Here is a 7,920-nt window from a genome sequence, read left to right as displayed (position 1 = left end):
ACAGGTGGCTCCTAAATGTGTGTCGGTATCTATGCACATCTGAGTACAGAATAGAACATAATACACAAGAAACACTTAAGAAGGAACAAAATATGTCTCCAAAGAGGGAAAAGGCACAAGGCAACACCGGGAAGGGTGGTGGGCATAGAGGAATGGCTGGGTATGGAAGCCTGACAGAGACAGAAAACATGCGAAGAGGCGAGCGCAGTCAGCTGTTTTAAAGCACGGGAGCCCGAATAATGTGGTCTGTTGGAAGCGCAGTCTGCCGCAACAGGATTAAGAGAGTGTCCGTAGAAAAGGTAGGCTGCTTGCATTGTGATCGTGCATAGATGCCCAGAGGACTTATTTTCTCTAATTGCATTAAGTATCAAAGTCTGGCCAAATGAATTATTAACTCGCAATGCAGAAGTGGGGGTGGGGAACGAATCCTGTCCTACCTGAGGCTTCCTCTATGACCTCGGATACATTTGGGCCTCAAACCCATCCCGCTAGAGGTGGGATCTGGAATGTGCCCCAGGCGCATATGTGAAAGCTTGGGGCTCCGCTGAGGACTACTGCGAGGCGAGGGAGACTTTAGCGAGGGTTACGACTACACACGAAGTCATAGGTAGTGGGCGGGGCGCCAGTGGGGTACTGGCCCTTCCCCTGTCTATCTCTGGCTTGCCGGCTGCTGAAAGGTGAACAGCTTTTCTACCATCCCACTTGCCACAGACTCCAAGTCAAGGGGACCAACTGCTCATGGCTTGGACCCCCAAAATGAGTCAAGGTAAACCTTCCCTCATTTCGGGTGCATTATCTCAGGTATTTGTTACTGTAAGGCAAAGCTAACACACATCCCAAAAGTGTTGGAGGGTCAGTGGGCTTGACTTAGATAAAATGCTGTAATACACTCTTAACTAGCATTTTGGGGGCATTATTCACCACATATCTACTGAAGTCACAGTCTGTATAGGTTCTTAGCAAATTTTAAGGTTCATGATATTGTCCTAAACCTGAAAAAGCCTTCGTGAAATTTTAAAAGATTGTTGAAAACCATCTTCTTTTTATTTATTAAGGTAGAAATGGCTGGCTGCTACTTGGAGTACTAGAGGTACTTCAGTACTGCTACTGAAGTACTTAGCTTTGACATTTTAAAATAATACTCTTCCCTGGGTACATTATGTGAGATGAGAAAGCTCTGGAGATTGCACAATGATAGTACACTTAACACTACTGAACATACATTTAAACTGATAAGAACAGATACTACAGTTGATCTTAGCCAAAAGGCCACCAAGCAATTGTTTATTTAAAAATAGTTAAGAAGGTAAGTTTTAGGGTATGTGTTTTCTTTTTAAACACAATTTTAAAAACTAAGAAATAATTTTTTTCAAGCTAAAACAAAACAGAAACCATCTCTGGGTTGTGGAATGAACTTAGCCATTATGTTTTCTGCAGCCCAGGTTGCGGGAGGGGGCACCCCGTGGACCGTGGTGTTTTCACTGATGAGTAGTGTCAGAATCAGACTGTTTCCCAGAATTTACAATGTTGGCTGCTATATAAAAGACCAGCAGCTGGACAATAGCTTCAGTTGTGTTAAGGAAAACACACAGACTGTTCACTGCACTTGGGCCCTCTATGAAGGCCATAGATGTTAAGGCAAAGCTGTCTTAGTTACTTTCTCATTGCTGGGACACAATGCCCAATACATACATGTTAAAGGAGGAAAGGTTTACTTTAGCTCACAGTTTGTAGAGGTTTCAGTCCATAGTCAACTGGCTCTGAGGCAGGGCAGCATGGCAGAGGGGCATGGCAGAGGAGAAGCAGTCCATGGCATGGCAGCCAGGAGGCAGAAAGCAGTGAAACTTCCTTTCCCTTTTCATTCCATCCAGGCTACAAGCCTATTGGTTAGTGCCACCTACATCCAGCGTGGGCCTTCTGTCTTCAGTACATCCATTCAGCCATGCTATGCTGAACCAGTCAATGGACTGATCATTTATTTACACACCCTAGGTCCAGTCACCTGTGAAGTGCCCCACCTATGATCCCATGAGACTTTGGGGGGCTATTTAGATACAAGCTATAACAAAAGCTGAGTAAATTATTTCTCTGGAGAATAGAGACTATGATTTTGATACTTTGACTCTTTGTTATCTAATTTAAAGAGAACATTAGTAGAATAACTTCAAAATAACCTCATACTTGAGGGTTCAGTTTGCCCCAAAAGGTATTCAAACTTTTAAATGTATGGAAGCCTGACAGGAATCGCTGTGTGAGGGTGGCCCAGCCTTGCTGACTGTGCGGTTTGTGACAATTCAGTTTAGTCAGTGAGAAGGCCCGAGCCTTAGTTTTTTGTTTTCTAGGTCCCCCAAACTGAGAGCACTGGGCATTTGATATAGTCCTGGCCAGGGATTATTTATTCATTTTACTCAATTTGGGTAAATTGGAAAGGTCTACATAATGCAATGAGGTTACATAATGCAATATCTTCAGTGGAGAGAAAGAAAACTTAAAAGACCTTTGACTCAGGGACCTGCACCAAGTCTTTAGATAACAACTGAAAGTCTCTCTGAGTCTGATTGCATCATTTGAGAGCAAGGCCACTCACATACCTCCATAGTCAGTGAGAGAAAACCACTCGGAACATAGAATTGCAAACTGATGAAAACGGAAGCCCAAAGTAGTCAAATTTAAAGCAAGCAAGCAAGCAAGCAAACAAACAAAGGTATACAGGTATACAAAGGTATACCAATTTCTTCACATTTGTTTTTTGATATAAGGCCAGAAAGGTCCAGCAGGTCCTTCTTATTATTAGTGGCCAGAGCCTCATGGTGTCAGAGAGATTCTTTATTTCCATTAACAAGTATACTAATGTATCTGCAGCCAGGAGCCAGAGCTCTGGCCCCAAACAACGTGTTCTGCTGACCACTGGTTTCCCCTCCCTGGTACACCAGTCCCAGCAGCCCTGGTGTGCAGAGGGCAAAGGAGAACACCCAGCAGCTGTTTCAGGCTTTAGCTTCTTGAGGCTCCTGAGGGCTCTGGTTCCCTGGCCCAGCTGTCACGGGCTCCTGACACTGTGCTGAGGAGCTGTGGCCCCCTTGCTGTCATATCAAGGGAAGTGAAGGACACTGCTTAGGTTGATGGTGAAGAAAGTCACCTCTACCCTGGGTCAATTTCCTGGGATCATGTGGCAAGTAAGTCCTACAGACCAGCCTGTGTAACGGTGTAGGAAGTCAGTGCCATGAGAAACCTGTGGAAGGCAAGTGAAGAGACTATCGTAACTGCCTGGTTAGAAGAGATGCCCCATTTGCTTTTCGCATTTATCCATAAAAATCTTCAGTAACCAGAGAGAAGGAAGCAACCGAAGTTTGCTGTCGCAACTTACTTATGGAAGAGAAGACCATGTATATGTGTTTATGAAGATTCCATACTGCTCCTTTCATTGTTGTGAGTACACTTTCAATATTTGGTTAAGAGCTGAAGACTGTGCCTTCCCCTGCCCACGGAAAAATTCCTTTAAGGAATCATGAGCTCATCAACATTCAGCAGCTGTTTAAAAGGCCATTGAGATTCCCAGAACAGTGCTGGGGAACCGCTGGAATTATGGGCTTGGAGAAGAAGGGAATTTAAGGGGAGGAAAATCAACAATCTAGATTTCAAACCCAGGGGAGACTTCCTTACCTAACCTACGAATCTGTTCCTCAGCAGCTACTGCCAGGTGGAGGAACAGGTGGAAGAAGACAGTGATGGGTCCTTCTGCTCTGGATGAAATAAATGTGGTTCTCCAGTAACCATGGTTACAGAACCCGGAAGACAGCAATATCCACAGGCGCTCGGACCTCTTCTACGAAATGTTGTTGCCTTCACACAGAGCCTACCCAATCCTCCCACGTACTTTAACCTATAGGTGGCTTATAATAGCTAACAGAGTGTACATGCCCTAGAAACGATTGCCATATTGTACTGTTTAGGGACTAATAGCAGAGGAAAAAGTCTGTATAGGTTCAGTACAGATGTGATTTTCTTTTTAACAGTTTCAATCCTTGGTTCGTTGAATCCAAGGACACACAACCAGTAGATATTGGGGTGTAGACTGGTTGTGATGTAGACCAGATTCCCCATCAAGTTGCTTGGGTCCAATCACTGAATGCTAAATGCTCACTTTCCTTTAGAGTCTAGCAATCATTGTTGGTTAATATCCAACAGGGGCTGGTATCCGTCACCTGACGCGGAAGGACTTGGTGCAGGTCCCTGAGTTAAATATTGCTGAAAACTTAAATTGATGTTTTGGGTTCTACCAATAGCTCTTAATAAAGTGTTTCAGAGAACTGTCCCACTTCTCTATAAACTTCAGCAATAGCTCCCTAACTATATATATATATATATATATATATATATGCTATATAATAAACCAGACAACACTTAATGGTTTAAAGCAACTGTTCCACTGTTCCTCAGAGTTCTGTGTATTACCCATGGTCCCTTGGGAAGCTTTAGACTGTGCTGTCACCTGGGGCCACAGTCACCTGCAGGTGTGTTGGGCTGAGTGCCCAGATAGCCACACATGCGCATGCCTGTCAGCTGGGGGATGACCATGGCACCTGCGGTTCCTAGCCCAGGACTTTCTCAGTGTGGCAGGCAGATCTGAGAGGTGGAGTTCTAGGACCCAGTCCCAGCCTAGTATCACTGGTGCCAAAACCCATTGCTTAAGCAGCCACTAGCCATGCTACGTTCAGGATGTGGGAAAACGAATTCTTCTCAGTGGGGAGAGTTACAAGAAATTCTGGCCATCTTTGTCTATCCAATCTCTTGTTAATGAATAAAGCTTTAGGTTACATATAAGTCTATTTGGGGGGAGAAGAAACTTCCTGTCTTACATTTCCTAAACGTATATCTCAACAGACCCTAGATATATCACAAATAATGCCACATTCAACATCAAATTAGGAGAAGCACCACCGTCTGTGCTTTTCTTTATCGCAAATTGTTTACTTCCTAAAAGATATTTTTAAACCAACCGGTTTACCTTTGACCATGGAAACTTGGAACAGAATGGTAGGAACCCTAAAGGCCACAAGGACAGGCTGGAATTTTGAGTTCCTGGCACACAGCCTGAATTAGATTAGAAAAAATGAGAAACTTGGGAAGCCAAGCCCGAGATCATGACTAGGAGGAGGCACATTCTTGGGTGGTGTTTAGTTTATAGACGGCAGTGATCTCAGTGCCCCTTTATGTTCTTAAGAATTGAGGATCTTAAGGAGCTTTTGTTTATAATGGGCTAGATCTACTAGTACTTAGAAAATTGGAAATTAAAATTGAGAAGTTTTAAGAGAATTTATTAATTCCTTTTAAAAGCACAATAAACCCATTACATAAATTCTCTATTTTTATAAAAATAACTTTTCCAAAGCCAAAAACGTTGAATAAGAAGAATGGAACCATTTCAGAATTGTGCAAATCTCTTTGGTGCGAGGCGTAATGGAAGACAGCTGGACTCCCCTCTCTTCGCTTGCGTTTAATGTGAATCTGTTGCAGTGTGTTGTCTTGGTTAATGTCGATGAAGAAAATCTGGCCCCACGTAGATAAGTGCAAATGGGAAAAGGAGAAATTCTTAAAAGCCTTTTCGATAATTCAGGTTCTTGACAAGTAGAGTTTCTAAGCTGTAGTGTGGAATTTGAAACAAATGCCTGGACTCTTTCAGGTCACAGTCTTTTAGGGCTGTTTCACATTCTCCCCTCGTAGGCCAGCTACTGAGGGACCCAGGCTGAGAGCTCACTGAACCTTTTGTAGCCCAGCCCTTCCTGCTGCTGTCTTATTGTCCACAGCTTTGCCACTCTTTAACCTCACAGATGAATCACAGTACTTCTCCGAAAGCTTCTGTCACCCTCCCAAATGAGAGGCATCTCTGTTTCCTTCCATTAATGTTATTATCTGCACTGCTTGTTTGGAACTTAGTAGATGCTGTCAGTTTTCAATTAATTGCCAAGTAAGTGCTTGCTAATTGTTAATTAAGATAATTGAAAGCAGCTTCTTCAACTTTTTTTTTTTTTTTTTTAGTTTTTCCTACAGAAAGAAAAAAAAGTAAACAAACAAAACACCTATGCATACACAAAATCCAAGTTTCTTAATCTGGGGTTTGTGGGTTAACCTGCTGAGGTCCATAATCTGCCTGTCTGTAATTAGGGAGTCTTTCTTTCTCTGTTCCTGCAGACAGTGAATAAAAGTTGGTGATGTGTGATGTCTCCAGAGGTCTCAAAACAAGCTCTAGATTGTTTACTGTAAGCCAGCAGAGGCTGCAGCTGGGAGTCACCCATTCACAACCACTGCTCATTTACCAAATGGTGCTGACGACGCCTCCCAGCACACTGTCCTGTGGGAGGCCTGGTGGGATCAGACATCGTAGGTAGAAATTCAGCAGGGTCGTTCCTAAGGGACCACCACGGGAAGCTGATTCACTTCTCTGTACAAGTTTAATTATCTGGAGACAGAAGGATTTAGATAGTTCAGCTTACAAATCAGGATTTAGAACTTGGCAAGTGCTGGTTTCCTTTATTATTAGGTTTTATCAAAGGGCGCTTTTCTTCCTTGTTCTCAACAGGAGGTCTTGAGCCTCAGCAATCTGGTTCTTGGTCATTGCTTTGGTCTTTCTGCCTTTAGCCTCTTGCTGTTCTGTTAGAGAAGTTGGTAAGCTGTGTGTTTCTTCTTTTTGTTTTTGTGCTAAGTCACCCTTTATCCTCCAGATCCCGCATATGATTGGGCTATGACAAAAATTATGCAGTTGGCTTTTGCCCCATGTCTGTGTACCAAAGCTTAACTTGAGGGCAGCTATTGATGTTGTCCTCCTTGGCGCCAGCCTTATAAAAGCATCTATCTAGTTACCTGTAGCCCTGTCCCCACCAAGAGTGGCTGGGCCCTGACACTTCCCTCCTGGGTCACCAGCTCCTTAGTTAAAGTATGGGGAGGGTCTTTCTCATTGATGGAGCCTGAAGCCAGGAAGACTGCAGTCTGGAGTACGGATGGCCAATCCCAAGCACCTTGGGTCAGAGCAGCATTTTCAGCAGCAATTCCCATACATTTTGTTGAAACTGTTTCAGCACAAAGTTCTCACACGTGAACAGGGCTGAAATGCCAAGCGGCCAAACCAAATGGCTCGTGTTCAGGACTAGGGAAGGGGGTTTGGTCATTGGGGTGCCACCTTCAGAAGAGATTCGTGTAGTAGAGACCGGCTGGTTCCTACATGAGTGTAAAAAGAGAAAGCCTAGCTCTGAGTATCTCTGTCTCCCTCTTTACCTCTTATGCCCCATCACCATGATGTCACTTAATCTAGTACCCGAATTATCTTAGACTCTCAGCCTCTAAAACTGTCAGTGAAATAAACCCTTTTTCTTTAAAGCAGCCAGCTTTGGACATTTTGTTACAGCAACAGAGAATGGATTACTACAACAAGGCACTGTCTGTATCACAGACCTTATTTTTCAAATCAGGAGAGTGGAGTTTTGAAAAGTTAAGTCCCAAGCCCTCCCCAGTGATAAAGTAGCTGAACCAAGACTTGGAACCAAGTCCCAATTTGTCTGTTCACATTCTTTTTAACAGCATATCAAGTAGTAATTAGGTTACTGGTCAGATAACCAATAGTACTGCCCAGAAGAGAAGCCAGGTATGACCCCACCTTCACGTCCTAAGGCGCAGAGGGGTTGGAGAGGAAGATAACATGACCTGATGACCCCAGGAGATAATAGTGGATAGAGCCATGCGGTCCAGCAAGAAACAGGTTAGACCACAAAGCCAGGCAAACTCCAAATGCATGAAGCTCAGTTTTAATGAGGTGACACTATCTGAAGAAAATCCAACTATGACTTCTCTATTATGTACCAACTGCAAGGGAACAGCTGTACCAATTGAAAGGGAACAAGAGGGCCCCAAGGCATTTCAACTTTAAAT

At 43.7% G+C, this 7,920-nt stretch overlaps 1 long non-coding RNA gene across 1 annotated transcript; it reads left to right on the top strand.

Moving 5' to 3' along the window:
• Positions 1-449: 449 nt before the first annotated feature.
• On the top strand, positions 450-3,779 carry LOC102019714. Its single transcript, XR_264204.1, has 3 exons — positions 450-766; positions 3,320-3,426; positions 3,688-3,779. It is a non-coding gene; the product is annotated as an uncharacterized LOC102019714 (long non-coding RNA).
• The last annotated feature ends 4,141 nt before the right edge of the window (positions 3,780-7,920 follow it).

Source organism: Chinchilla lanigera, unplaced genomic scaffold (assembly GCF_000276665.1).
Source record: "Chinchilla lanigera isolate Chin_1 unplaced genomic scaffold, ChiLan1.0 scaffold00096, whole genome shotgun sequence".
NCBI lineage: Eukaryota > Metazoa > Chordata > Mammalia > Rodentia > Chinchillidae > Chinchilla > Chinchilla lanigera.
Note: the sequence above shows the minus strand (reverse complement) of the source record. Positions and strands in the feature narration are given on the sequence as shown.